We start from the raw sequence: 27,516 nt of genomic DNA on the forward strand, positions 1-27,516 counted from the left end.
GATATAATTTAAAGATTGAGAAGAGGTAGGGCCAAAGCAGTAAAAGAATGTAACTTTTCAAGTTTCTAGGATTACAAAAAGGTATTATCAAATAAAACTGCTAATGCCATGACGTAAATTGTTGAAAGCGCCTCCATAAAAGCCAAACTAAGCAATGAAGTACCTTGTATTTTATGCCTAACCTAACCTAACCTACATGATTTTTAATTGTCTTAATCATTATCTCACATCAGTTCAAATGAAATGATTCATTAAAGAGGAATCATGCCATATCGAGATTTGATCATTGATTGATACAATTTTTATTTTGGTTAATTGTTGAATAGGCTAGAATGAAATAACAATGGTTTTGGAGAGATAGTCGGTGTGGAAGCAAACCAACATTTCTATTGGCAAATAGGAGGTTTACAAGTGTTGACAGACGGCTAGAATTTCTTCGAATATGTTGTAGAATTCATTTAAGACATGAGCGAAACTTAAAATTGATAAGATTTAGGTGCGCTTTTACAACGGAGAATCATACGGTTTCTTTATGAGGAGTTAGTTGCACCTATGAATGATATAAATACTACTGCTGAATCATTGATCCTAGTTCCCTATCAAGTAGCACCACCAATAACGCTTGGCCATCCAAATTCCCTTTTGATTCCAAGTGCAACTGACCTTGAATATTCTTTAAGCCCCTAGTGATGGATCGACCTGGTACCTAAAGGTTGGTTTCAAATTTAGATTTCTGGCTTATATTGGTTGACCTTCAATAGCTCTTGGGTGATTTTGAAATCTTAGGATACAATGATGTATATATATTATGATTGATATCGCGAAGGTAAAGGGACTCTAAACCGCAACGTTAGCTTGGTAGGATAGGGGTATAGTTGACGTCGATTCATCATTTTTAACATCAATAATTCAAAACCAAACGTGAAACTTTGTTTTCATTCCGATTCTTTATGCAATATGGATAGATTTACGAATTTAAAGACTAAACGAAAAAATTTACGATGTATGACATTTCACGTGGTCAATTAATTAATTTATTGACCGAAATATATGATTAAATTAGGCAGGATTGTAGAAAAAGAAATGGTTGAATCAAAATAATTCCTTCTTAATTTGCAATTTTGTTAGAGGGTACTATGAATGTTCTACCATGTTCCATTTACACACTAAAGGAGTGATACAAGATATAAGGTGTGCAGTTAAGCCAACATTTCTATTTGCAAATAAGGGGTTTCCAAGTGCAAGCCCAAGTACTTATAACATCTCAGGTGGTAGTTGCTAACTTACTAGGTTCAGTCGATATAGTCGTTCAGAATCATTGATCCTATTTCCCTATCGAGCAGCAGCACCTGTTAAAAACAAAGAGAAGAATTCTCAATTTATCCTAAGATCCGCTTTTGTCCGATCCATGTCATAGATCTGATAAAAGCCAGACTAACCAATCAAGTACCTCGTATTTTACTGTGGAGGCACTTTCAGCAGTTTATTGCTTATTGCTTTATTGTGTATTTTACCTACTTGATAGCTTAATCTGGCTTTTATGGAGGCACTTTCAACAATATATTTCTGTAGTGTAATTCAAATATAATAAATATTAATATCGTACACATATTTCGCTTGCTCTTTTTTTCTTTGTACACTATATCATACATATCATCAATAAATATATTTATATAAATCATGTTCCGCAAGCATTGGAATACGATTCATGGGCTTACCTAATTTTGAATTTAAATCTTAGATATTTAGAGCCTTATTTTGTTATTTATTTGTATTCAAAGTTACTCAAAGATGACCTTCTATGGCTAAGCATACTAAACATGATACAACAACAACAATTACTAATTTATCTGCCAATATATTACTGAAAAGTCGAAAACTCAGTGATTCTACAAGGTAAACGCTCACCTGAACTGTTAGAAAAAAATAAATAGGAATAGAGATAGAATAAAAGTAACCCGAAAACTCAGTGATTCTGAATTTTCTGATCTTGACATTCAAATTTGCCAAATTTGTTTGTTTACTATAATTTAACAAAAGGCATTAAACGATATATCAAAACGATGCATGAAGTGTGGAGTTGTTAGTGCATTCCAAGTATGTCTGTCTAGTAGGAGTGAAGTGTGGAGTTGATATAATTTAAAGATTGAGAAGAGGTAGTGCCAAAGCAGTAAAAGAATGTAACTTTTCAAGTTTCTAGGATTACAAAAAGGTATTATCAAATAAAACTGCTAATGCCATGACGTAAATTGTTGAAAGCGCCTCCATAAAAGCCAAACTAAGCAATGAAGTACCTTGTATTTTATGCCTAACCTAACCTAACCTACATGATTTTTAATTGTGTTAATCATTATCTCACATCAGTTCAAATGAAATGATTCATTAAAGAGGAATCATGCCATATCGAGATTTGATCATTGATTGATACAATTTTTATTTTGGTTAATTGTTGAATAGGCTAGAATGAAATAACAATGGTTTTGGAGAGATAGTCGGTGTGGAAGCAAACCAACATTTCTATTGGCAAATAGGAGGTTTACAAGTGTTGACAGACGGCTAGAATTTCTTCGATTATGTTGTAGAATTCATTTAAGACATGAGCGAAACTTAAAATTGATAAGATTTAGGTGCGCTTTTACAACGGAGAATCATACGGTTTCTTTATGAGGAGTTAGTTGCACCTATGAATGATATAAATACTACTGCTGAATCATTGATCCTAGTTCCCTATCAAGTAGCACCACCAATAACGCTTGGCCATCCAAATTCCCTTTTGATTCCAAGTGCAACTGACCTTGAATATTCTTTAAGCCCCTAGTGATGGATCGACCTGGTACCTAAAGGTTGGTTTCAAATTTAGATTTCTGGCTTATATTGGTTGACCTTCAATAGCTCTTGGGTGATTTTGAAATCTTAGGATACAATGATGTATATATATTATGATTGATATCGCGAAGGTAAAGGGACTCTAAACCGCAACGTTAGCTTGGTAGGATAGGGGTATAGTTGACGTCGATTCATCATTTTTAACATCAATAATTCAAAACCAAACGTGAAACTTTGTTTTCATTCCGATTCTTTATGCAATATGGATAGATTTACGAATTTAAAGACTAAACGAAAAAATTTACGATGTATGACATTTCACGTGGTCAATTAATTAATTTATTGACCGAAATATATGATTAAATTAGGCAGGATTGTAGAAAAAGAAATGGTTGAATCAAAATAATTCCTTCTTAATTTGCAATTTTGTTAGAGGGTACTATGAATGTTCTACCATGTTCCATTTACACACTAAAGGAGTGATACAAGATATAAGGTGTGCAGTTAAGCCAACATTTCTATTTGCAAATAAGGGGTTTCCAAGTGCAAGCCCAAGTACTTATAACATCTCAGGTGGTAGTTGCTAACTTACTAGGTTCAGTCGATATAGTCGTTCAGAATCATTGATCCTATTTCCCTATCGAGTAGCAGCACCTATTAAAAACAAAGAGAAGAATTCTCAATTTATCCTAAGATCCGCTTTTGTCCGATCCATGTCATAGATCTGATAAAAGCCAGACTAACCAATCAAGTACCTCGTATTTTACTGTGGAGGCACTTTCAGCAATTTATTGCTTATTGCTTTATTGTGTATTTTACCTACTTGATAGCTTAATCTGGCTTTTATGGAGGCACTTTCAACAATATATTTCTGTAGTGTAACTCAAATATAATAAATATTAATATCGTACACATATTTCGCTTGCTCTTTTTTTCTTTGTACACTATATCATACATATCATCAATAAATATATTTATATAAATCATGTTCCGCAAGCATTGGAATACGATTCATGGGCTTACCTAATTTTGAATTTAAATCTTAGATATTTAGAGCCTTATTTTGTTATTTATTTGTATTCAAAGTTACTCAAAGATGACCTTCTATGGCTAAGCATACTAAACATGATACAACAACAACAATTACTAATTTATCTGCCAATATATTACTGAAAAGTCGAAAACTCAGTGATTCTACAAGGTAAACGCTCACCTGAACTGTTAGAAAAAAATAAATAGGAATAGAGATAGAATAAAAGTAACCCGAAAACTCAGTGATTCTGAATTTTCTGATCTTGACATTCAAATTTGCCAAATTTGTTTGTTTACTATAATTTAACAAAAGGCATTAAACGATATATCAAAACGATGCATGAAGTGTGGAGTTGTTAGTGCATTCCAAGTATGTCTGTCCAGTAGGAGTGAAGTGTGGAGTTGATATAATTTAAAGATTGAGAAGAGGTAGGGCCAAAGCAGTAAAAGAATGTAACTTTTCAAGTTTCTAGGATTACAAAAAGGTATTATCAAATAAAACTGCTAATGCCATGACGTAAATTGTTGAAAGCGCCTCCATAAAAGCCAAACTAAGCAATGAAGTACCTTGTATTTTATGCCTAACCTAACCTAACCTACATGATTTTTAATTGTCTTAATCATTATCTCACATCAGTTCAAATGAAATGATTCATTAAAGAGGAATCATGCCATATCGAGATTTGATCATTGATTGATACAATTTTTATTTTGGTTAATTGTTGAATAGGCTAGAATGAAATAACAATGGTTTTGGAGAGATAGTCGGTGTGGAAGCAAACCAACATTTCTATTGGCAAATAGGAGGTTTACAAGTGTTGACAGACGGCTAGAATTTCTTCGAATATGTTGTAGAATTCATTTAAGACATGAGCGAAACTTAAAATTGATAAGATTTAGGTGCGCTTTTACAACGGAGAATCATACGGTTTCTTTATGAGGAGTTAGTTGCACCTATGAATGATATAAATACTACTGCTGAATCATTGATCCTAGTTCCCTATCAAGTAGCACCACCAATAACGCTTGGCCATCCAAATTCCCTTTTGATTCCAAGTGCAACTGACCTTGAATATTCTTTAAGCCCCTAGTGATGGATCGACCTGGTACCTAAAGGTTGGTTTCAAATTTAGATTTCTGGCTTATATTGGTTGACCTTCAATAGCTCTTGGGTGATTTTGAAATCTTAGGATACAATGATGTATATATATTATGATTGATATCGCGAAGGTAAAGGGACTCTAAACCGCAACGTTAGCTTGGTAGGATAGGGGTATAGTTGACGTCGATTCATCATTTTTAACATCAATAATTCAAAACCAAACGTGAAACTTTGTTTTCATTCCGATTCTTTATGCAATATGGATAGATTTACGAATTTAAAGACTAAACGAAAAAATTTACGATGTATGACATTTCACGTGGTCAATTAATTAATTTATTGACCGAAATATATGATTAAATTAGGCAGGATTGTAGAAAAAGAAATGGTTGAATCAAAATAATTCCTTCTTAATTTGCAATTTTGTTAGAGGGTACTATGAATGTTCTACCATGTTCCATTTACACACTAAAGGAGTGATACAAGATATAAGGTGTGCAGTTAAGCCAACATTTCTATTTGCAAATAAGGGGTTTCCAAGTGCAAGCCCAAGTACTTATAACATCTCAGGTGGTAGTTGCTAACTTACTAGGTTCAGTCGATATAGTCGTTCAGAATCATTGATCCTATTTCCCTATCGAGCAGCAGCACCTGTTAAAAACAAAGAGAAGAATTCTCAATTTATCCTAAGATCCGCTTTTGTCCGATCCATGTCATAGATCTGATAAAAGCCAGACTAACCAATCAAGTACCTCGTATTTTACTGTGGAGGCACTTTCAGCAGTTTATTGCTTATTGCTTTATTGTGTATTTTACCTACTTGATAGCTTAATCTGGCTTTTATGGAGGCACTTTCAACAATATATTTCTGTAGTGTAACTCAAATATAATAAATATTAATATCGTACACATATTTCGCTTGCTCTTTTTTTCTTTGTACACTATATCATACATATCATCAATAAATATATTTATATAAATCATGTTCCGCAAGCATTGGAATACGATTCATGGGCTTACCTAATTTTGAATTTAAATCTTAGATATTTAGAGCCTTATTTTGTTATTTATTTGTATTCAAAGTTACTCAAAGATGACCTTCTATGGCTAAGCATACTAAACATGATACAACAACAACAATTACTAATTTATCTGCCAATATATTACTGAAAAGTCGAAAACTCAGTGATTCTACAAGGTAAACGCTCACCTGAACTGTTAGAAAAAAATAAATAGGAATAGAGATAGAATAAAAGTAACCCGAAAACTCAGTGATTCTGAATTTTCTGATCTTGACATTCAAATTTGCCAAATTTGTTTGTTTACTATAATTTAACAAAAGGCATTAAACGATATATCAAAACGATGCATGAAGTGTGGAGTTGTTAGTGCATTCCAAGTATGTCTGTCCAGTAGGAGTGAAGTGTGGAGTTGATATAATTTAAAGATTGAGAAGAGGTAGTGCCAAAGCAGTAAAAGAATGTAACTTTTCAAGTTTCTAGGATTACAAAAAGGTATTATCAAATAAAACTGCTAATGCCATGACGTAAATTGTTGAAAGCGCCTCCATAAAAGCCAAACTAAGCAATGAAGTACCTTGTATTTTATGCCTAACCTAACCTAACCTACATGATTTTTAATTGTCTTAATCATTATCTCACATCAGTTCAAATGAAATGATTCATTAAAGAGGAATCATGCCATATCGAGATTTGATCATTGATTGATACAATTTTTATTTTGGTTAATTGTTGAATAGGCTAGAATGAAATAACAATGGTTTTGGAGAGATAGTCGGTGTGGAAGTAAACCAACATTTCTATTGGCAAATAGGAGGTTTACAAGTGTTGACAGACGGCTAGAATTTCTTCGAATATGTTGTAGAATTCATTTAAGACATGAGCGAAACTTAAAATTGATAAGATTTAGGTGCGCTTTTACAACGAAGAATCATACGGTTTCTTTATGAGGAGTTAGTTGCACCTATGAATGATATAAATACTACTGCTGAATCATTGATCCTAGTTCCCTATCAAGTAGCACCACCAATAACGCTTGGCCATCCAAATTCCCTTTTGATTCCAAGTGCAACTGACCTTGAATACTCTTTAAGCCCCTAGTGATGGATCGACCTGGTACCTAAAGGTTGGTTTCAAATTTAGATTTATGGCTTATAATGGTTGACTTTCAATAGCTCTTGGGTGATTTTGAAATCTTAGGATACAATGATGTATATATATTATGATTGATATCGCGAAGGTAAAGGGACTCTAAACCGCAACGTTAGCTTGGCAGGATAGGGGTATAGTTGACGTCGATTCATCATTTTTAACATCAATAATTCAAAACCAAACGTGAAACTTTGTTTTCATTCCGATTCTTTATGCAATATGGATAGATTTACGAATTTAAAGACTAAACGAAAAAATTTACGATGTATGACATTTCACGTGGTCAATTAATTAATTTATTGACCGAAATATATGATTAAATTAGGCAGGATTGTAGAAAAAGAAATGGTTGAATCAAAAAAATTCCTTCTTAATTTGCAATTTTGTTAGAGGGTACTATGAATGTTCTACCATGTTCCATTTACACACTAAAGGAGTGATACAAGATATAAGGTGTGCAGTTAAGCCAACATTTCTATTTGCAAATAAGGGGTTTCCAAGTGCAAGCCCAAGTACTTATAACATCTCAGGTGGTAGTTGCTAACTTACTAGGTTCAGTCGATATAGTCGTTCAGAATCATTGATCCTATTTCCCTATCGAGCAACAACACCTGTTAAAAACAAAGAGAAGAATTCTCAATTTATCCTAAGATCCGTTTTTGTCTGATCCATGTCATAGATCTGATGAAAGCCAGACTAACCAATCAAGTACCTCGTATTTTACTGTGGAGGCACTTTCAGCAATTTATTCTTATTGCTTTATTGTGTATTTTACCTACTTGATAGCTTAATCTGGCTTTTATGGAGGCACTTTCAACAATATATTTCTGTAGTGTAATTCAAATATAATAAATATTAATATCGTACACATATTTCGCTTGCTCTTTTTTTCTTTGTACACTATATCATACATATCATCAATAAATATATTTATATAAATCATGTTCCGCAAGCATTGGAATACGATTCATGGGCTTACCTAATTTTGAATTTAAATCTTAGATATTTAGAGCCTTATTTTGTTATTTATTTGTATTTAAAGTTACTCAAAGATGACCTTCTATGGCTAAGCATACTAAACATGATACAACAACAACAATTACTAATTTATCTGCCAATATATTACTGAAAAGTCGAAAACTCAGTGATTCTACAAGGTAAACGCTCACCTGACCTGTTAGAAAAAAATAAATAGGAATAGAGATAGAATAAAAGTAACCCGAAAACTCAGTGATTCTGAATTTTCTGATCGTGACATTCAAATTTGCCAAATTTGTTTGTTTACTATAATTTAACAAAAGGCATTAAACGATATATCAAAACGATGCATGAAGTGTGGAGTTGTTAGTGCATTCCAAGTATGTCTGGCCAGTAGGAGTGAAGTGTGGAGTTGATATAATTTAAAGATTGAGAAGAGGTAGGGCCAAAGCAGTAAAAGAATGTAACTTTTCAAGTTTCTAGGATTACAAAAAGGTATTATCAAATAAAACTGCTAATGCCATGACGTAAATTATTGAAAGCGCCTCCATAAAAGCCAAACTAAGCAATGAAGTACCTTGTATTTTATGCCTAACCTAACCTAACCGACATGATTTTTAATTGTCTTAATCATTATCTCACATCAGTTCAAATGAAATGATTCATTAAAGAGGAATCATGCCATATCGAGATTTGATCATTGATTGATACAATTTTTATTTTGGTTAATTGTTGAATAGGCTAGAATGAAATAACAATGGTTTTGGAGAGATAGTCGGTGTGGAAGTAAACCACGTTTTCTATTGGCAAATAGGAGGTTTACAAGTGTTGACAGACGGCTAGAATTTCTTCGAATATGTTGTAGAATTCATTTAAGACATGAGCGAAACTTAAAGTTGATAAGATTTAGGTGCGCTTTTACAACGGAGAATCATACGGTTTCTTTATGAGGAGTTAGTTGCACCTATGAATGATATAAATACTACTGCTGAATCATTGATCCTAGTTCCCTATCAAGTAGCACCACCAATAACGCTTGGCCATCCAAATTCCCTTTTGATTCCAAGTGCAACTGACCTTGAATATTCTTTAAGCCCCTAGTGATGGATCGACCTGGTACCTAAAGGTTGGTTTCAAATTTAGATTTATGGCTTATATTGGTTGACCTTCAATAGCTCTTGGGTGATTTTGAAATCTTAGGATACAATGATGTATATATATTATGATTGATATCGCGAGGGAAAAGGGAGTCTAAACCGCAACGTTAGCTTGGTAGGATAGGGGTATAGTTGACGTCGATTCATCATTTTTAACATCAATAATTCAAAACCAAACGTGAAACTTTGTTTTCATTCCGATTCTTTATGCAATATGGATAGATTTACGAATTTAAAGACTAAACGAAAAAATTTACTATGTATGACATTTCACGTGGTCAATTAATTAATTTGTTGACCGAAATATATGATTAAATTAGGCAGGATTGTAGAAAAAGAAATGGTTGAATCAAAATAATTCCTTCTTAATTTGCAATTTTGTTAGAGGGTACTATGAATGTTCTACTATGTTCCATTTACACACTAAAGGAGTGATACAAGATATAAGGTGTGCAGTTAAGCCAACATTTCTATTTGCAAATAAGGGGTTTCCAAGTGCAAGCCCAAGTACTTATAACATCTCAGGTGGTAGTTGCTAACTTACTAGGTTCAGTAGATATAGTCGTTGAGAATCATTGATCCTATTTCCCTATCGAGCAGCAGCACCTGTTAAAAACAAAGAGAAGAATTCTCAATTTATCCTAAGATCCGCTTTTGTCCGATCCATGTCATAGATCTGATAAAAGCCAGACTAACCAATCAAGTACCTCGTATTTTACTGTGGAGGCACTTTCAGCAATTTTTTGCTTTATTGTGTATTTTACCTACTTGATAGCTTAATCTGGCTTTTATGGAGGCACTTTCAACAATATATTTCTGTAGTGTAATTCAAATATAATAAATATTAATATCGTACACATATTTCGCTTGCTCTTTTTTTCTTTGTACACTATATCATACATATCATCAATAAATATATTTATATAAATCATGTTCCGCAAGCATTGGAATACGATTCATGGGCTTACCTAATTTTGAATTTAAATCTTAGATATTTAGAGCCTTATTTTGTTATTTATTTGTATTCAAAGTTACTCAAAGATGACCTTCTATGGCTAAGCATACTAAACATGATACAACAACAACAATTACTAATTTATCTGCCAATATATTACTGAAAAGTCGAAAACTCAGTGATTCTACAAGGTAAACGCTCACCTGACCTGTTAGGAAAAAATAAATCGGAATAGAGATAGAATAAAAGTAACCCGAAAACTCAGTGATTCTGAATTTTCTGATCGTGACATTCAAATTTGCCAAATTTGTTTGTTTAGTATAATTTAACAAAAGGCATTAAACGATATATCAAAACGATGCATGAAGTGTGGAGTTGTTAGTGCATTCCAAGTATGTCTGGCCAGTAGGAGTGAAGTGTGGAGTTGATATAATTTAAAGATTGAGAAGAGGTAGGGCCAAAGCAGTAAAAAAATGTAACTTTTATCAAATAAAACTGCTAATGCCATGACGTAAATTGTTGAAAGCGCCTCCATAAAAGCCAAACTAAGCAATGAAGTACCTTGTATTTTATGCCTAACCTAACCTAACCTACATGATTTTTAATTGTCTTAATCATTATCTCACATCAGTTCAAATGAAATGATTCATTAAAGAGGAATCATGCCATATCGAGATTTGATCATTGATTGATACAATTTTTATTTTGGTTAATTGTTGAATAGGCTAGAATGAAATAACAATGGTTTTGGAGAGATAGTCGGTGTGGAAGTAAACCAACATTTCTATTGGCAAATAGGAGGTTTACAAGTGTTGACAGACGGCTAGAATTTCTTCAAATATGTTGTAGAATTCATTTAAGACATGAGCGAAACTTAAAGTTGATAAGATTTAGGTGCGCTTTTACAACGGAGAATCATACGGTTTCTTTATGAGGAGTTAGTTGCACCTATGAATGATATAAATACTACTGCTGAATCATTGATCCTAGTTCCCTATCAAGTAGCACCACCAATAACGCTTGGCCATCCAAATTCCCTTTTGATTCCAAGTGCAACTGACCTTGAATATTCTTTAAGCCCCTAGTGATGGATCGACCTGGTACCTAAAGGTTGGTTTCAAATTTAGATTTATGGCTTATATTGGTTGACCTTCAATAGCTCTTGGGTGATTTTGAAATCTTAGGATACAATGATGTATATATATTATGATTGATATCGCGAAGGTAAAGGGACTCTAAACCGCAACGTTAGCTTGGTAGGATAGGGGTATAGTTGACGTTGATTCATCATTTTTAACATCAATAATTCAAAACCAAACGTGAAACTTTGTTTTCATTCCGATTCTTTATGCAATATGGATAGATTTACGAATTTAAAGACTAAACGAAAAAATTTACGATGTATGACATTTCACGTGGTCAATTAATTAATTTATTGACCGAAATATATGATTAAATTAGGCAGGATTGTAGAAAAAGAAATGGTTGAATCAAAATAATTCCTTCTTAATTTGCAATTTTGTTAGAGGGTACTATGAATGTTCTACCATGTTCCATTTACACACTAAAGGAGTGATACAAGATATAAGGTGTGCAGTTAAGCCAACATTTCTATTTGCAAATAAGGGGTTTCCAAGTGCAAGCCCAAGTACTTATAACATCTCAGGTGGTAGTTGCTAACTTACTAGGTTCAGTCGATATAGTCGTTCAGAATCATTGATCCTATTTCCCTATCGAGCAGCAGCACCTGTTAAAAACAAAGAGAAGAATTCTCAATTTATCCTAAGATCCGCTTTTGTCCGATCCATGTCATAGATCTGATAAAAGCCAGACTAACCAATCAAGTACCTCGTATTTTACTGTGGAGGCACTTTCAGCAATTTTTTGCTTTATTGCTTTATTGTGTATTTTACCTACTTGATAGCTTAATCTGGCTTTTATGGAGGCACTTTCAACAATATATTTCTGTAGTGTAATTCAAATATAATAAATATTAATATCGTACACATATTTCGCTTGCTCTTTTTTTCTTTGTACACTATATCATACATATCATCAATAAATATATTTATATAAATCATGTTCCGCAAGCATTGGAATACGATTCATGGGCTTACCTAATTTTGAATTTAAATCTTAGATATTTAGAGCCTTATTTTGTTATTTATTTGTATTCAAAGTTACTCAAAGATGACCTTCTATGGCTAAGCATACTAAACATGATACAACAACAACAATTACTAATTTATCTGCCAATATATTACTGAAAAGTCGAAAACTCAGTGATTCTACAAGGTAAACGCTCACCTGACCTGTTAGAAAAAAATAAATAGGAATAGAGATAGAATAAAAGTAACCCGAAAACTCAGTGATTCTGAATTTTCTGATCGTGACATTCAAATTTGCCAAATTTGTTTGTTTACTATAATTTAACAAAAGGCATTAAACGATATATCAAAACGATGCATGAAGTGTGGAGTTGTTAGTGCATTCCAAGTATGTCTGGCCAGTAGGAGTGAAGTGTGGAGTTGATATAATTTAAAGATTGAGAAGAGGTAGGGCCAAAGCAGTAAAAGAATGTAACTTTTCAAGTTTCTAGGATTACAAAAAGGTATTATCAAATAAAACTGCTAATGCCATGACGTAAATTGTTGAAAGCGCCTCCATAAAAGCCAAACTAAGCAATGAAGTACCTTGTATTTTATGCCTAACCTAACCTAACCTACATGATTTTTAATTGTCTTAATCATTATCTCACATCAGTTCAAATGAAATGATTCATTAAAGAGGAATCATGCCATATCGAGATTTGATCATTGATTGATACAATTTTTATTTTGGTTAATTCTTGAATAGGCTAGAATGAAATAACAATGGTTTTTGAGAGATAGTCCGTGTGGAAGTAAACCAACATTTCTATTGGCAAATAGGAGGTTTACAAGTGTTGACAGACGGCTAGAATTTCTTCGAATATGTTGTAGAATTCATTTAAGACATGAGCGAAACTTAAAGTTGATAAGATTTAGGTGCGCTTTTACAACGGAGAATCATACGGTTTCTTTATGAGGAGTTAGTTGCACCTATGAATGATATAAATACTACTGCTGAATCATTGATCCTAGTTCCCTATCAAGTAGCACCACCAATAACGCTTGGCCATCCAAATTCCCTTTTGATTCCAAGTGCAACTGACCTTGAATATTCTTTAAGCCCATAGTGATGGATCGACCTGGTACCTAAAGGTTGGTTTCAAATTTAGATTTATGGCTTATATTGGTTGACCTTCAATAGCTCTTGGGTGATTTTAAAATCTTAGGATACAATGATGTATATATATTATGATTGATATCGCGAAGGTAAAGGGACTCTAAACCGCAACGTTAGCTTGGTAGGATAGGGGTATAGTTGACGTCGATTCATCATTTTTAACATCAATAATTCAAAACCAAACGTGAAACTTTGTCTTCATTCCGATTCTTTATGCAATATGGATAGATTTACGAATATTAAGACTAAACGAAAAAATTTACGATGTATGACATTTCACGTGGTCAATTAATTAATTTATTGACCGAAATATATGATTAAATTAGGCAGGATTGTAGAAAAAGAAATGGTTGAATCAAAATAATTCCTTCTTAATTTGCAATTTTGTTAGAGGGTACTATGAATGTTCTACCATGTTCCATTTACACACTAAAGGAGTGATACAAGATATAAGGTGTGCAGTTAAGCCAACATTTCTATTTGCAAATAAGGGGTTTCCAAGTGCAAGCCCAAGTACTTATAACATCTCAGGTGGTAGTTGCTAACTTACTAGGTTCAGTCGATTTAGTCGTTCAGAATCATTGATCCTATTTCCCTATCGAGCAGCAGCACCTGTTAAAAACAAAGAGAAGAATTCTCAATTTATCCTAAGATCCGCTTTTGTCCGATCCATGTCATAGATCTGATAAAAGCCAGACTAACCAATCAAGTACCTCGTATTTTACTGTGGAGGCACTTTCAGCAATTTATTGCTTATTGCTTTATTGTGTATTTTACCTACTTGATAGCTTAATCTGGCTTTTATGGAGGCACTTTCAACAATATATTTCTGTAGTGTAATTCAAATATAATAAATATTAATATCGTACACATATTTCGCTTGCTCTTTTTTTCTTTGTACACTATATCATACATATCATCAATAAATATATTTATATAAATCATGTTCCGCAAGCATTGGAATACGATTCATGGGCTTACCTAATTTTGAATTTAAATCTTAGATATTTAGAGCCTTATTTTGTTATTTATTTGTATTCAAAGTTACTCAAAGATGACCTTCTATGGCTAAGCATACTAAACATGATACAACTACAACAATTACTAATTTATCTGCCAATATATTACTGAAAAGTCGAAAACTCAGTGATTCTACAAGGTAAACGCTCACCTGACCTGTTAGAAAAAAATAAATAGGAATAGAGATAGAATAAAAGTAACCCGAAAACTCAGTGATTCTGAATTTTCTGATCTTGACATTCAAATTTTCCAAATTTGTTTGTTTACTATAATTTAACAAAAGCCATTAAACGATATATCAAAACGATGCATGAAGTGTGGAGTTGTTAGTGCATTCCAAGTATGTCTGTCCAGTAGGAGTGAAGTGTGGAGTTGATATAATTTAAAGATTGAGAAGAGGTAGTGCCAAAGCAGTAAAAGAATGTAACTTTTCAAGTTTCTAGGATTACAAAAAGGTATTATCAAATAAAACTGCTAATGCCATGACGTAAATTGTTGAAAGCGCCTCCATAAAAGCCAAACTAAGCAATGAAGTACCTTGTATTTTATGCCTAACCTAACCTAACCTACATGATTTTTAATTGTCTTAATCATTATCTCACATCAGTTCAAATGAAATGATTCATTAAAGAGGAATCATGCCATATCGAGATTTGATCATTGATTGATACAATTTTTATTTTGGTTAATTGTTGAATAGGCTAGAATGAAATAACAATGGTTTTGGAGAGATAGTCGGTGTGGAAGTAAACCAACATTTCTATTGGCAAATAGGAGGTTTACAAGTGTTGACAGACGGCTAGAATTTCTTCGAATATGTTGTAGAATTCATTTAAGACATGAGCGAAACTTAAAATTGATAAGATTTAGGTGCGCTTTTACAACGGAGAATCATACGGTTTCTTTATGAGTAGTTAGTTGCACCTATGAATGATATAAATACTACTGCTGAATCATTGATCCTAGTTCCCTATCAAGTAGCACCACCAATAACGCTTGGCCATCCAAATTCCCTTTTGATTCCAAGTGCAACTGACCTTGAATATTCTTTAAGCCCCTAGTGATGGATCGACCTGGTACCTAAAGGCTGGTTTCAAATTTAGATTTATGGCTTATATTGGTTGACCTTCAATAGCTCTTGGGTGATTTTAAAATCTTAGGATACAATGATGTATATATATTATGATTGATATCGCGAAGGTAAAGGGACTCTAAACCGCAACGTTAGCTTGGTAGGATAGGGGTATAGTTGACGTCCATTCATCATTTTTAACATCAATAATTCAAAACCAAACGTGAAACTTTGTTTTCATTCCGATTCTTTATGCAATATGGATAGATTTACGAATATTAAGACTAAACGAAAAAATTTACGATGTATGACATTTCACGTGGTCAATTAATTAATTTATTGACCGAAATATATGATTAAATTAGGCAGGATTGTAGAAAAAGAAATGGTTGAATCAAAATAATTCCTTCTTAATTTGCAATTTTGTTAGAGGGTACTATGAATGTTCTACCATGTTCCATTTACACACTAAAGGAGTGATACAAGATATAAGGTGTGCAGTTAAGCCAACATTTCTATTTGCAAATAAGGGGTTTCCAAGTGCAAGCCCAAGTACTTATAACATCTCAGGTGGTAGTTGCTAACTTACTAGGTTCAGTCGATTTAGTCGTTCAGAATCATTGATCCTATTTCCCTATCGAGCAGCAGCACCTGTTAAAAACAAAGAGAAGAATTCTCAATTTATCCTAAGATCCGCTTTTGTCCGATCCATGTCATAGATCTGATAAAAGCCAGACTAACCAATCAAGTACCTCGTATTTTACTGTGGAAGCACTTTCAGCAATTTATTGCTTATTGCTTTATTGTGTATTTTACCTACTTGATAGCTTAATCTGGCTTTTATGGAGGCACTTTCAACAATATATTTCTGTAGTGTAATTCAAATATAATAAATATTAATATCGTACACATATTTCGCTTGCTCTTTTTTTCTTTATACACTATATCATACATATCATCAATAAATATATTTATATAAATCATGTTCCGCAAGCATTGGAATACGATTCATGGGCTTACCTAATTTTGAATTTAAATCTTAGATATTTAGAGCCTTATTTTGTTATTTATTTGTATTCAAAGTTACTCAAAGATGACCTTCTATGGCTAAGCATACTAAACATGATACAACTACAACAATTACTAATTTATCTGCCAATATATTACTGAAAAGTCGAAAACTCAGTGATTCTACAAGGTAAACGCTCACCTGACCTGTTAGAAAAAAATAAATAGGAATAGAGATAGAATAAAAGTAACCCGAAAACTCAGTGATTCTGAATTTTCGGATCTTGACATTCACATTTTCCAAATTTGTTTGTTTACTATAATTTAACAAAAGGCATTAAACGATATATCAAAACGATGCATGAAGTGTGGAGTTGTTAGTGCATTCCAAGTATGTCTGTCCAGTAGGAGTGAAGTGTGGAGTTGATATAATTTAAAGATTGAGAAGAGGTAGTGCCAAAGCAGTAAAAGAATGTAACTTTTCAAGTTTCTAGGATTACAAAAAGGTATTATCAAATAAAACTGCTAATGCCATGACGTAAATTGTTGAAAGCGCCTCCATAAAAGCCAAACTAAGCAATGAAGTACCTTGTATTTTATGCCTAACCTAACCTAACCTACATGATTTTTAATTGTCTTAATCATTATCTCACATCAGTTCAAATGAAATGATTCATTAAAGAGGAATCATGCCATATCGAGATTTGATCATTGATTGATACAATTTTTATTTTGGTTAATTGTTGAATAGGCTAGAATGAAATAACAATGGTTTTGGATATATAGTTGGTGTGGAAGTAAACCAACATTTCTATTGGCAAATAGGAGGTTTACAAGTGTTGACAGACGGCTAGAATTTCTTCGAATATGTTGTAGAATTCATTTAAGACATGAGCGAAACTTAAAATTGATAAGATTTAGGTGCGCTTTTACAACGGAGAATCATACCGTTTCTTTATGAGGAGTTAGTTGCACCTATGAATGATATAAATACTACTGCTGAATCATTGATCCTAGTTCCCTATCAAGTAGCTCCACCAATAACGCTTGGCCATCCAAATTCCCTTTTGATTCCAAGTGCAACTGACCTTGAATATTCTTTAAGCCCCTAGTGATGGATCGACCTGGTACCTAAAGGTTGGTTTCAAATTTAGATTTATGGCTTATATTGGTTGACCTTCAATAGCTCTTGGGTGATTTTGAAATCTTAGGATACAATGATGTATATATATTATGATTGATATCGCGAAGGTAAAGGGACTCTAAACTGCAACGTTAGCTTGGTAGGATAGGGGTATAGTTGACGTCGATTCATCATTTTTAACATCAATAATTCAAAACCAAACGTGAAACTTTGTTTTCATTCCGATTCTTTATGCAATATGGATAGATTTACGAATTTAAAGACTAAACGAAAAAATTTACGATGTATGACATTTCACGTGGTCAATTAATTAATTTATTGACCGAAATCTATGATTAAATTAGGCAGGATTGTAGAAAAAGAAAAGGTTGAATCAAAATAATTCCTTCTTAATTTGCAATTTTGTTAGAGGGTACTATGAATGTTCTACCATGTTCCATTTACACACTAAAGGAGTGATACAAGATATAAGGTGTGCAGTTAAGCCAACATTTCTATTTGCAAATAAGGGGTTTCCAAGTGCAAGCCCAAGTACTTATAACATCTCAGGTGGTAGTTGCTAACTTACTAGGTTCAGTCGATATAGTCGTTCAGAATCATTGATCCTATTTCCCTATCGAGCAGCAGCACCTGTTAAAAACAAAGAGAAGAATTCTCAATTTATCCTAAGATCCGCTTTTGTCCGATCCATGTCATAGATCTGATAAAAGCCAGACTAACCAATCAAGTACCTCGTATTTTACTGTGGAGGCACTTTCAGCAATTTATTGCTTATTGATTTATTGTGTATTTTACCTACTTGATAGCTTAATCTGGCTTTTATGGAGGCACTTTCAACAATATATTTCTGTAGTGTAATTCAAATATAATAAATATTAATATCGTACACATATTTCGCTTGCTCTTTTTTTCTTTGTACACTATATCATACATATCATCAATAAATATATTTATATAAATCATGTTCTGCAAGCATTGGAATACGATTCATGGGCTTACCTAATTTTGAATTTAAATCTTAGATATTTAAAGCCTTATTTTGTTATTTATTTGGATTCAAAGTTACTCAAAGATGACCTTCTATGGCTAAGCATACTAAACATGATACAACAACAACAATTACTAATTTATCTGCCAATATATTACCGAAAAGTCGAAAACTCAGTGATTCTACAAGGTAAACGCTCACCTGACCTGTTAGAAAAAAATAAATAGGAATAGAGATAGAATAAAAGTAACCCGAAAACTCAGTGATTCTGAATTTTCTGATCTTGACATTCAAATTTGCCAAATTTGTTTGTTTACTATAATTTAACAAAAAGCATTAAACGATATATCAAAACGATCCATGAAGTGTGGAGTTGTTAATGCATTCCAAGTATGTCTGTCCAGTAGGAGTGAAGTGTGGAGTTGATATAATTTAAAGATTGAGAAGAGGTAGGGCCAAAGCAGTAAAAGAATGTAACTTTTCAAGTTTCTAGGATTACAAAAAGGTATTATCAAATAAAACTGCTAATGCCATGACGTAAATTGTTGAAAGCGCCTCCATAAAAGCCAAACTAAGCAATGAAGTACCTTGTATTTTATGCCTAACCTAACCTAACCTACATGATTTTTAATTGTCTTAATCATTATCTCACATCAGTTCAAATGAAATGATTCATTAAAGAGGAATCATGCCATATCGAGATTTGATCATTGATTGATACAATTTTTATTTTGGTTAATTGTTGAATAGGCTAGAATGAAATAACAATGGTTTTGGAGAGATAGTCGGTGTGGAAGTAAACCAACATTTCTATTGGCAAATAGGTGGTTTACAAGTGTTGACAGACGGCTAGAATTTCTTCGAATATGTTGTAGAATTCATTTAAGACATGAGCAAAACTTAAAATTGATAAGATTTAGGTGCGCTTTTACAACGGAGAATCATACGGTTTCTTTATGAGGAGTTAGTTGCACCTATGAATGATATAAATACTACTGCTGAATCATTGATCCTAGTTCCCTATCAAGTAGCACCACCAATAACGCTTGGCCAACCAAATTCCCTTTTGATTCCAAGTGCAACTGACCTTGAATATTCTTTAAGCCCCTAGTGATGGATCGACCTGGTACCTAAAGGTTGGTTTCAAATTTAGATTTATGGCTTATATTGGTTGACCTTCAATAGCTCTTGGGTGATTTTGAAATCTTAGGATACAATGATGTATATATATTATGATTGATATCGCGAAGGTAAAGGGACTCTAAACCGCAACGTTAGCTTGGTAGGATAGGGGTATAGTTGACGTCGATTCATCATTTTTAACATCAATAATTCAAAACCAAACGTGAAACTTTGTTTTCATTCCGATTCTTTATGCAATATGGATAGATTTACGAATTTAAAGACTAAACGAAAAAATTTACGATGTATAACATTTCACGTGGTCAATTAATTAATTTATTGACCGAAATATATGATTAAATTAGGCAGGATTGTAGAAAAAGAAATGGTTGAATCAAAATAATTCCTTCTTAATTTGCAATTTTGTTAGAGGGTACTATGAATGTTCTACCATGTTCCATTTACACACTAAAGGAGTGATACAAGATATAAGGTGTGCAGTTAAGCCAACATTTCTATTTGCAAATAAGGGGTTTCCAAGTGCAAGCCCAAGTACTTATAACATCTCAGGTGGTAGTTGCTAACTTACTAGGTTCAGTCGATATAGTCGTTCAGAATCATTGATCCTATTTCCCTATCGAGCAGCAGCACCTGTTAAAAACAAAGAGAAGAATTCTCAATTTATCCTAAGATCCGCTTTTGTCCGATCCATGTCATAGATCTGATAAAAGCCAGACTAACCAATCAAGTACCTCGTATTTTACTGTGGAGGCACTTTCAGCAATTTATTGCTTATTGCTTTATTGTGTATTTTACCTACTTGATAGCTTAATCTGGCTTTTATGGAGGCACTTTCAACAATATATTTCTGTAGTGTAATTCAAATATAATAAATATTAATATCGTACACATATTTCGCTTGCTCTTTTTTTCTTTGTACACTATATCATACATATCATCAATAAATATATTTATATAAATCATGTTCCGCAAGCATTGGAATACGATTCATGGGCTTACCTAATTTTGAATTTAAATCTTAGATATTTAAAGCCTTATTTTGTTATTTATTTGGATTCAAAGTTACTCAAAGATGACCTTCTATGGCTAAGCATACTAAACATGATACAACAACAACAATAACTAATTTATCTGCCAATATATTACCGAAAAGTCGAAAACTCAGTGATTCTACAAGGTAAACGCTCACCTGACCTGTTAGAAAAAAATAAATAGGAATAGAGATAGAATAAAAGTAACCCGAAAACTCAGTGATTCTGAATTTTCTGATCTTGACATTCAAATTTGCCAAATTTGTTTGTTTACTATAATTTAACAAAAAGCATTAAACGATATATCAAAACGATCCATGAAGTGTGGAGTTGTTAATGCATTCCAAGTATGTCTGTCCAGTAGGAGTGAAGTGTGGAGTTGATATAATTTAAAGATTGAGAAGAGGTAGGGCCAAAGCAGTAAAAGAATGTAACTTTTCAAGTTTCTAGGATTACAAAAAGGTATTATCAAATAAAACTGCTAATGCCATGACGTAAATTGTTGAAAGCGCCTCCATAAAAGCCAAACTAAGCAATGAAGTACCTTGTATTTTATGCCTAACCTAACATACATGATTTTTAATTGTCTTAATCATTATCTCGCATCAGTTCAAATGAAATGATTCATTAAAGAGAAATCATGCCATATCGAGATTTGATCAGTGATGGATACAATTTTTATTTTGGTTAATTGTTGAATAGGCTAGAATGAAATAACAATGGTTTTGGAGAGATAGTCGGTGTGGAAGTAAACCAACATTTCTATTGGCAAATAGGTGGTTTACAAGTGTTGACAGACGGCTAGAATTTCTTCGAATATGTTGTAGAATTCATTTAAGACATGAGCAAAACTTAAAATTGATAAGATTTAGGTGCGCTTTTACAACGGAGAATCATACGGTTTCTTTATGAGGAGTTAGTTGCACCTATGAATGATATAAATACTACTGCTGAATCATTGATCCTAGTTCCCTATCAAGTAGCACCACCAATAACGCTTGGCCAACCAAATTCCCTTTTGATTCCAAGTGCAACTGACCTTGAATATTCTTTAAGCCCCTAGTGATGGATCGACCTGGTACCTAAAGGTTGGTTTCAAATTTAGATTTATGGCTTATATTGGTTGACCTTCAATAGCTCTTGGGTGATTTTGAAATCTTAGGATACAATGATGTATATATATTATGATTGATATCGCGAAGGTAAAGGGACTCTAAACCGCAACGTTAGCTTGGTAGGATAGGGGTATAGTTGACGTCGATTCATCATTTTTAACATCAATAATTCAAAACCAAACGTGAAACTTTGTTTTCATTCCGTTTCTTTATGCAATATGGATCGATTTACGAATTTAAAGACTAAACGAAAAAATTTACGATGTATGACATTTCACGTGGTCAATTAATTAATTTATTGACCGAAATATATGATTAAATTAGGCAGGATTGTAGAAAAAGAAATGGTTGAATCAAAATAATTCCTTCTTAATTTGCAATTTTGTTAGAGGGTACTATGAATGTTCTACGATGTTCCATTTACACACTAAAGGAGTGATACAAGATATAAGGTGTGCAGTTAAGCCAACATTTCTATTTGCAAATAAGGGGTTTCCAAGTGCAAGCCCAAGTACTTATAACATCTCAGGTGGTAGTTGCTAACTTACTAGGTTCAGTCGATATAGTCGTTCAGAATCATTGATCCTATTTCCCTATCGAGCAGCAGCACCTGTTAAAAACAAAGAGAAGAATTCTCAATTTATCCTAAGATCCGCTTTTGTCCGATCCATGTCATAGATCTGATAAAAGCCAGACTAACCAATCAAGTACCTCGTATTTTACTGTGGAGGCACTTTCAGCAATTTATTGCTTATTGCTTTATTGTGTATTTTACCTACTTGATAGCTTAATCTGGCTTTTATGGAGGCACTTTCAACAATATATTTCTGTAGTGTAATTCAAATATAATAAATATTAATATCGTACACATATTTCGCTTGCTCTTTTTTTCTTTGTACACTATATCATACATATCATCAATAAATATATTTATATAAATCATGTTCCGCAAGCATTGGAATACGATTCATGGGCTTACCTAATTTTGAATTTAAATCTTAGATATTTAAAGCCTTATTTTGTTATTTATTTGGATTCAAAGTTACTCAAAGATGACCTTCTATGGCTAAGCATACTAAACATGATACAACAACAACAATTACTAATTTATCTGCCAATATATTACTGAAAAGTCGAAAACTCAGTGATTCTACAAGGTAAACGCTCACCTGACCTGTTAGAAAAAAATAAATAGGAATAGAGATAGAATAAAAGTAACCCGAAAACTCAGTGATTCTGAATTTTCTGATCTTGACATTCAAATTTGCCAAATTTGTTTGTTTACTATAATTTAACAAAAAGCATTAAACGATATATCAAAACGATGCATGAAGTGTGGAGTTGTTAGTGCATTCCAAGTATGTCTGTCCAGTAGGAGTGAAGTGTGGAGTTGATATAATTTAAAGATTGAGAAGAGGTAGGGCCAAAGCAGTAAAAGAATGTAACTTTTCAAGTTTCTAGGATTACAAAAAGGTATTATCAAATAAAACTGCTAATGCCATGACGTAAATTGTTGAAAGCGCCTCCATAAAAGCCAAACTAAGCAATGAAGTACCTTGTATTTTATGCCTAACCTAACCTAACCTAACCTGCATGATTTTTAATTGTCTTAATCATTATCTCACATCAGTTCAAATGAAATGATTCATTAAAGAGGAATCATGCCATATCGAGATTTGATCATTGATTGATACAATTTTTATTTTGGTTAATTGTTGAATAGGCTAGAATGAAATAACAATGGTTTTGGAGAGATAGTCGGTGTGGAAGTAAACCAACATTTCTATTGGCAAATAGGAGGTTTACAAGTGTTGACAGACGGCTAGAATTTCTTCGAATATGTTGTAGAATTCATTTAAGACATGAGCGAAACTTAAAATTGATAAGATTTAGGTGTGCTTTTACAACGGAGAATCATACGGTTTCTTTATGAGGAGTTAGTTGCACCTATGAATGATATAAATACTACTACTGAATCATTGATCCTAGTTCCCTATCAAGTAGCACCACCAATAACGCTTGGCCATCCAAATTCCCTTTTGATTCCAAGTGCAACTGACCTTGAATATTCTTTAAGCCCCTAGTGATGGATTGACCTGGTACCTAAAGGTTGGTTTCAAATTTAGATTTATGGCTTATATTGGTTGACCTTCAATAGCTCTTGGGTGATTTTGAAATCTTAGGATACAATGATGTATATATATTATGATTGATATCGCGAAGGTAAAGGGACTCTAAACCGCAACGTTAGCTTGGTAGGATAGGGGTATAGTTGACGTCGATTCATCATTTTTAACATCAATAATTCAAAACCAAACGTGAAACTTTGTTTTCATTCCGATTCTTTATGCAATATGGATAGATTTACGAATTTAAAGACTAAACGAAAAAATTTACGATGTATGACATTTCACGTGGTCAATTAATTAATTTATTGACCGAAATATATGATTAAATTAGGCAGGATTGTAGAAAAAGAAATGGTTGAATCAAAATAATTCCTTCTTAATTTGCAATTTTGTTAGAGGGTACTATGAATGTTCTACCATGTTCCATTTACACACTAAAGGAGTGATACAAGATATAAGGTGTGCAGTTAAGCCAACATTTCTATTTGCAAATAAGGGGTTTCCAAGTGCAAGCCCAAGTACTTATAACAACTCAGGTGGTAGTTGCTAACTTACTAGGTTCAGTCGATATAGTCGTTCAGAATCATTGATCCTATTTCCCTATCGAGCAGCAGCACCTGTTAAAAACAAAGAGAAGAATTCTCAATTTATCCTAAGATCCGCTTTTGTCCGATCCATGTCATAGATCTGATAAAAGCCAGACTAACCAATCAAGTACCTCGTATTTTACTGTGGAGGCACTTTCAGCAATTTATTGCTTATTGCTTTATTGTGTATTTTACCTACTTGATAGCTTAATCTGGCTTTTATGGAGGCACTTTCAACAATATATTTCTGTAGTGTAATTCAAATATAATAAATATTAATATCGTACACATATTTCGCTTGCTCTTTTTTTCTTTGTACACTATATCATACATATCATCAATAAATATATTTATATAAATCATGTTCCGCAAGCATTGGAATACGATTCATGGGCTTACCTAATTTTGAATTTAAATCTTAGATATTTAAAGCCTTATTTTGTTATTTATTTGGATTCAAAGTTACTCAAAGATGACCTTCTATGGCTAAGCATACTAAACATGATACAACAACAACAATTACTAATTTATCTGCCAATATATTACTGAAAAGTCGAAAACTCAGTGATTCTACAAGGTAAACGCTCACCTGACCTGTTAGAAAAAAATAAATAGGAATAGAGATAGAATAAAAGTAACCCGAAAACTCAGTGATTCTGAATTTTCTGATCTTGACATTCAAATTTGCCAAATTTGTTTGTTTACTATAATTTAACAAAAAGCATTAAACGATATATCAAAACGATGCATGAAGTGTGGAGTTGTTAGTGCATTCCAAGTATGTCTGTCCAGTAGGAGTGACGTGTGGAGTTGATATAATTTAAAGATTGAGAAGAGGTAGGGCCAAAGCAGTAAAAGAATGTAACTTTTCAAGTTTCTAGGATTACAAAAAGGTATTATCAAATAAAACTGCTAATGCCATGACGTAAATTGTTGAAAGCGCCTCCATAAAAGCCAAACTAAGCAATGAAGTACCTTGTATTTTATGCCTAACCTAACCTAACCTACATGATTTTTAATTGTCTTAATCATTATCTCACATCAGTTCAAATGAAATGATTCATTAAAGAGGAATCATGCCATATCGAGATTTGATCATTGATTGATACAATTTTTATTTTGGTTAATTGTTGAATAGGCTAGAATGAAATAACAATGGTTTTGGAGAGATAGTCGGTGTGGAAGTAAACCAACATTTCTATTGGCAAATAGGAGGTTTACAAGTGTTGACAGACGGCTAGAATTTCTTCGAATATGTTGTAGAATTCATTTAAGACATGAGCGAAACTTAAAATTGATAAGATTTAGGTGCGCTTTTACAACGGAGAATCATACGGTTTCTTTATGAGGAGTTAGTTGCACCTATGAATGATATAAATACTACTGCTGAATCATTGATCCTAGTTCCCTATCAAGTAGCACCACCAATAACGCTTGGCCATCCAAATTCCCTTTTGATTCCAAGTGCAACTGACCTTGAATACTCTTTAAGCCCCTAGTGATGGATCGACCTAGTACCTAAAGGTTGGTTTCAAATTTAGATTTATGGCTTATATTGGTTGACCTTCAATAGCTTTTGGGTGATTTTGAAATCTTAGGATACAATGATGTATATATATTATGATTGATATCGCGAAGGTAAAGGGACTCTAAACCGCAACGTTAGCTTGGTAGGATACGGGTATAGTTGACGTCGATTCATCATTTTTAACATCAATAATTTAAAACCAAACGTGAAACTTTGTTTTCATTCCGATTCTTTATGCAATATGGATAGATTTACGAATTTAAAGACTAAACGAAAAAATTTACGATATATGACATTTCACGTGGTCAGTTAATTAATTTATTGACCGAAATATATGATTAAAATAGGCAGGATTGTAGAAAAAGAAATGGTTGAATCAAAATAATTCCTTCTTAATTTGCAATTTTGTTAGAGGGTACTATGAATGTTCTACCATGTTCCATTTACACACTAAAGGAGTGATACAAGATATAAGGTGTGCAGTTAAGCCAACATTTCTATTTGCAAATAAGGGGTTTCCAAGTGCAAGCCCAAGTACTTATAACATCTCAGGTGGTAGTTTCTAACTTACTAGGTTCAGTCGATATAGTCGTTCAGAATCATTGATCCTATTTCCCTATGGAGCAGCAGCACCTGTTAAAAACAAAGAGAAGAATTCTCAATTTATCCTAAGATCCGCTTTTGTCCGATCCATGTCATAGATCTGATAAAAGCCAGACTAACCAATCAAGTACCTCGTATTTTACTGTGGAGGCACTTTCAGCAATTTATTGCTTATTGCTTTATTGTGTATTTTACCTACTTGATAGCTTAATCTGGCTTTTATGGAGGCACTTTCAACAATATATTTCTGTAGTGTAATTCAAATATAATAAATATTAATATCGTACACATATTTCGCTTGCTCTTTTTTTCTTTGTGCACTATATCATACATATCATCAATAAATATATTTATATAAATCATGTTCCGCAAGCATTGGAATACGATTCATGGGCTTACCTAATTTTGAATTTAAATCTTAGATATTTAAAGCCTTATTTTGTTATTTATTTGGATTCAAAGTTACTCAAAGATGACCTTCTATGGCTAAGCATACTAAACATGATACAACAACAACAATTACTAATTTATCTGCCAAAATATTACTGAAAAGTCGAAAACTCAGTGATTCTACAAGGTAAACGCTCACCTGACCTGTTAGAAAAAAATAAATAGGAATAGAGATAGAATAAAAGTAACCCGAAAACTCAGTGATTCTGA

This window comes from Nuphar pumila, chromosome 15 (assembly GCF_984573655.1).
Source record: "Nuphar pumila chromosome 15, dmNupPumi1.hap1.1, whole genome shotgun sequence".
Lineage (NCBI taxonomy): Eukaryota > Viridiplantae > Streptophyta > Magnoliopsida > Nymphaeales > Nymphaeaceae > Nuphar > Nuphar pumila.